Source organism: Hipposideros armiger, unplaced genomic scaffold (assembly GCF_001890085.2).
Source record: "Hipposideros armiger isolate ML-2016 unplaced genomic scaffold, ASM189008v1 scaffold_279, whole genome shotgun sequence".
Classification (NCBI taxonomy): domain Eukaryota; kingdom Metazoa; phylum Chordata; class Mammalia; order Chiroptera; family Hipposideridae; genus Hipposideros; species Hipposideros armiger.
The window spans coordinates 1,899,558-1,905,557 of NW_017731629.1; positions in this window are offsets into that span (position 1 = coordinate 1,899,558).

Genomic DNA, 6,000 nt, shown 5'->3' on the forward strand with positions numbered 1-6,000 from the left:
GTGTGCCTGTTTCTATGTGTTAGGTAAATCAGCTACCTACTCTCCGCCTTAAAGGAGCAGGCTTATATAGGCATTGTCACATGGAGCCCAGGAACGCAATCCTCTTTGGCCACCAGAGCTAGATCCTCAAGGGGCATCCCCTGTGTGGGCTTCTCAAGCCTGCCTGCTGTGGCCGTGGTGGGCAGGGGCTGTTGCCCTTCCATGCTTTGAGGCGTGCAGCTGCTGTGGTGAGGCAATGGGGGTGCTCTCAGTGGGGCCCTCTCCCCGCCTCTGGGAGGTTAGATGGAGCGTTCCAAAATGGCACTTGATCAACGCAGGCATTAGCCAGTTAAGATGAGGTCACAGAAACGGTGCCTGCCAGTACCCTCGTCCTGGAGAGAGTCCCAACAGTGTCCCGCCTCTCCAGAAGCTACTTTGAGATTAGTAAGTAGATCCCCCACACACATGGTCTGCGCATTTTTCGAACTGGTGTTTTTGTGCTGGGTCCGGAGGTGAATGAGTCTGTGTAGGTGCGCCCTTGAAGAGTGAGTGCTCCATTCTCTACAGTTCTGTGGTTTACCTGGACATAACTCCCCCTTAGTTTTCAAAGCCAGACATTCTAGGGGTTTATCTGTCCTCTGCAGGATCTAAGTTAGGGTTGGGGTGCCTAATGGGGAGCACTAACACCTCACTCCTCAGCGAAAGTTTCCACACCCTTGAGATCGCTCAGAAGTGTAGACTCCATGCTTGGGGTGAGGTCCCTCCTTTGGTGAGACCGTGTCTCTTCCTCTGCTACCCATCTGGATTCTGCCCTTCTACCCCTTCTTGTTCACTGAATTTTCAGGACTTTTTCAGAAGAAATGACTCCATACAGAGTTGTGTACTTGTGTCTGTGGGAGACGGTGCATCCGGAGTCTTTCTGTGCTGCCATCTTGAACCCGCTTCCCTGCATTTCCTCTTGACCCCAATCTGCACTGTACGCACTTCCAGGTCCTGCTTTCTAACGCTTAGCTTTGATAATATCACGTTCTTCTACTGCATGGTGGTCAAGTTTGACCAACAGAATATGACTCTAAGAAGCAGTGTGTGTTTATCCATCCAAATTTGGTATAAGCCTGTATAAGTAAACCCTATTTATGTTACTTTATTGTTTAGTATTTGGTTATTGTGTCTCCTTCATCCTCCTCAAAATCAATTTCTCTCCCCCTGCTCCCCTGCCTCAATCTCTCTCTCTCTCTCTCTAGCTCTCTCTTGCCCTCTCTCTCTCTCTCTCTCTCTCTCTCTCTCTCTCTCTCCCTCTCTCACACACACACACACACACACACGAAAAACCAAAACCAAAAGAAAGGTGCCCAAATGATAGAAGCCATTTTTGAAACATTTAAAAAGCTTTGGGTAAAGCAAAGGTTTCTTATGATCAAAAGTATAGGTACTGGTAAACTTTCCAAATACTCTTCCAGCAAGTCACAAGAACCTCCTTTGTCAGATCTAAAATTTGCATCATTTCCTAATCCACATGTAATTTTCTTTTCATATATGTTATTTTCAAACATAATTGATGACTGAAAAATACCATAGATTAAGCATTGTGTACCAGATCTAGACAAAATTGCCTGGTTGTTATGCCTCAGCTAATATGCCTTTTAAAATCAATTGGTATTTAACCTGAGAAAACTACCTTTTGAAATCTTAATGAACACCTATTCCAAGAATGTTAATTGAAATGTGACACTCTTTTCCTCCCAGCAATATGAGGATCTGCTTTTTATGTGTGTAATCAGGACTGGCAAGGGGAGTTTTTCCGTATCCATCTTCAGAGGCTTCTTCTTGAAAGATAACATATACCCTGGTTTTAAAAAACGTGATCAGTATAGTTTGCTTCATGGTGTAAAAAATACCAAAGCAAATCAAGTATGCCTTGGGGACTGATTTCTAATTTCATTGGGCCAGTGCAGAAACTCCTGGACTGGCAGGGCGGTAAAATCTAAGGAAAGAGTGGATGCGTCTAGGGGGGCCTAGCTCTCCCATCAACCTCCCCATGATGGCTCCAGCATTGTTCTCATTGTGGAAACGTTCCTGGCACCAGGGTCCTTCCTGCATGGCCTCCTGCTTGTAAAACCACATGCGAGCACTCTACTGCTTCGTTAATGAAAGAAGGATAATTGGGAGAGATCCATTAGATTTCAAAGTGAACATCTGGTTGGGAACATTTATAATTTTTTCTTCTTCTTTTTTTTTTTTTTTTGGCTTCCAAGGAGACCCTCACATTTAATACCAAGATGGGGGCATAATTGAGACCTTCCCTGCTGACAGTATAACCACTTTTCATTGCTAAAGCACAAATAATTACTTAGAAAACAGCAGGTGGTCCGCTTCAAAAAAATCAAATACATGTTCTAGGTATTTTTAGGCATCCTTTGCTACAAGCCTTTCTCGTTCTCTCCTGGATCAAGTGGCCACTCTTAAAAGAATCAGTTAGCATGATGAATACTCTGACGGTTGTTTTCTATTGGTGCATTCACCTTCATGTCTCCTTTCTTTTTCCACTTGAAGAATGATCTTGTTCCTTCCCTAAAGTACATGAGGTTCTGTTTTTTTATTTATACAGTTCTTTCATCCAAGGACCCAATCATGAACTTAGTAACTCATTGTGTTTTCCTGTTTTAATCAGCCAAGAGGGAGCAGAGCAGCTAAGAGTTTCATTTGTGGAGAGAAAAGAATGGAACTTGGAATTCAGGATATCAAGTTAGATGCAAGCATGGTGCCAAATTCTAAGAATGTCTCAAAGTTGATTTTTCTACCCATTGCACCTGGGTCTGTCCTTCTTTTTCTGTCCTGCCCTCTATAAAAATTCCAAAATCGTTGGTTATATGGGAAGTTACTGTTATTAGAATGATATCAAGAATTATAAGCCTCATCTGGCTAATTTAAGACATTTATTCAAAGGACATTGGCAAAACATGAGCCAATGAGAAGGCTAGAGGACCAGTTACAGACATATGCAAGAACCAACTGATACTCTGCTATTTTCCCCCAAGATTGAGAGTTCAGGAGAGAGGAACCAATTATCTGAATTAAGGGCAGATGCCCACCACCAATCTTTACATGGGTGATAAGAGAATGGCTCTGGCAGAAGTAATCTCAAGGAAGTCCTTAACCACGGCAGGATATCTCAAGCAGTGTTCCTCATCTGAATCACAGAACAGAGAAAACTATTTGGCTGCAATATTGTGGTTAGTAAGACATATATATTTGGTAATTTTGATGACCAAAATATATTTCTCATAAATACTTGGTTTTCACCCATAGTTTCTGATTTGCAGCCCCCAAAACCCTTGCAATTTTCTAAGTGTTGAGAGTGATAAGAAGTATCTTCTGTTATGTTAATGAGGTGACTTTCAGAAAGCACCTAAGAATGAGGGCTGGTTTCCAATAGATCCGACCATGTGATTGGAGGGTTGAAACTTTAAGTCCCACCCCCAGACCTCTAGAAAGGAGTGAGCTGCTGGGGGTTGAATCAGTTGCTAATGGCCAATGATTTAATTAATTATGAAAATATAATGAAGCCTCCATATTAACCCAAAAGGATGGAGCTCAGAGAGCTATTGGGGTTGGTGAACACATTGGAAATTTGGAAAGAGTGGTGCATGGAACTTCTGCGCCCCTCCTCACATACCCTGCCCTGTGCATCTCTTCCATCTGGCTGCTTGTGAGTTATACCCATTTAAATAGACTAGTGATCTAGTAAGTAATGTTGCTGTGAGTTCTGTGAAGCACTCTAGCAAATTAATTTAACCCAAGGAGAGGGGGTCATGGGAAACTCTGATTTATAGGCAGTCAGAAGTACAGGCAACAACTTTAACTTGCAACTGGTGTCTGAAGTCCAAGGAGGGGTCTATAGCTGGTTGGTCAGAAGTACAGGTAACAGCCTGGTCTTGTGACTAGCATCTGAAGTGTCTGTTGGAGGGCAGTCTTGTAGGACTGAACCGTTAACCTGTGGAATCTGATTCTGTCTCCAGGTAGATAGTGTCAGCATTTAGTTAAATTGTAGGACACCCAGCTAGTGTCCTGAGAATTGCTTGTTGGTGCAGGGAAGTAGAGACACCTACACCACACACACACACACACACACACACACACACACACACACACTGGAATGTGGTCCAGAAATGCTTTTAGTGGCCATTTTCTCAATTCTTCTAAAGATGTTGCATAACTAGTACCATTCTACATACATGGGAGAAAAATAATTCTGTACAATGGATGCCTTAGGCATCAAGGTTTAGTATTTTCTTGGAACCTAGATGGCTTATGAAGTAGCCATCTTAGTTTACTAGCCCATTAAAACAACACTCAAGAAGAGAGATATAATTCCTCAAAAGGCAATCAGGGTATTATTAGAAGTTGAGCAGCAAAAAATAAGATGTGTACTCCACCACTTATACAATAAATTATTGACGCCCACAAGGCAGCATTTCCCAAAGTTTTATATGGGATACTAATATCTATCAGGCCGCTGATAGGCGTTCTTAGACAAAAGAAGTCTTAGGAAAAAGAGTTTGAGAAATACTTTGTGTTATAATCCTTCTCAAGGAGATTAATGGTATGAAAGTCTCTAAGACTTCCTGCAATAAATAGTTAAGAGTCTAACTGTGTTTTCCAAATTTACATGAGAATTGAACCTGGATATTAATATGCCCCACAGAATCACTATTGCAAAGTATGTACTTTAGAAAGTAGTCTTTAAACATATGTTCTGATAATTTCAGAAATTCCCCAACTCACTAGTATCACTCTAGGGATTAAAATCCATAGTAAAAATGATAGCAAAAATGGAGGATTTTGAAATGGTGCCGAAGTTATATTTTTGCCATCCCTTGCCTTAGCATTGACCATTTCCCCACATCCTTTCATGTGGCCCTTCCCATAAAGAGCAGGGAAATGATTTTAAATGTGGCCCCTTTTCTACTTGGATGTACATTGGGACCTACCCGGTACCGGTAAGCTTTAAAAACTATCATCTTCCATACCGAGCTATGAACTCTGCCTTAGTGGAGAGCCATCATGATTAGCAGAAAATTTAAAAAATAAATAAATAAGCATATAGAACACGAAGACATACTGAAACAATGATCCTAAAACTTTAGCATGTGTCAGAATCACTGAAATATTGGACTGGATTGGGTCAAGAGGCGGTTTCTTTGAACCAGAGCTGTTAGTTGGCTATCAACTCATGAAACCAGTGATCCCGTAAGAATTTATTGCCACATATTAATTACAGTAGGACATCAATGGCAAAAGATGAGTAGTCCTCTTATGTGCTAGTCGTGAGAAAATGGTTGCTAAGCAATCGCATAACCATAAAGATGCCGGCCATTTCCTCCTGTTATCCAACTGTCCAACTCCTAGCATAATTGGCAGAAAAAAAGCAAAAGGGAACAAATTAGTTGGACTCATTAATTCTATGGGAGGTGAAGGGACCTCCAGAATCCATTTCTAGTGTATTTCTGATTTTCTGATTTTTAGAGTACTAGAATATTAGAGTAGGAAATCTTTTTTGTGATAGCAACAGTCGATATTTATTTAGCCTTTACTATAAGCGAGGCACTATTCTAAATATATATTACTCCTTTAAATTAAAACAAAAAAATCTTAAAAGTTATGTATTATTATGTCTTCATTTTGCAGATGAGGAAACTAAAACACTGAGAGTATAAATGAGTTGCCCAAAGTTAAACAGCTAGTAAGTAGCAGACAAAAGATTCAAACTGAGGTCATCTGATTCTAGAAGTTGGGCTTCTAAATACCTCACTGTGTCCACTGGTCCTAGACCAAGAGTAAATCTCAGAATCAAGGGAAACAGTTCTTAAAAATTACAGAGGCTCGGGCCAGCTGAGTGGCGTGATGGTTAAGAGCTGGCTTGGGACACTAGAGGGCCCCAGTTCAGATCCCACATATGAGGGCCAGTGACACTGCCCTCCACAGCTAAGATGCTGAACAACAGCTCAACCTGGAGCTGGG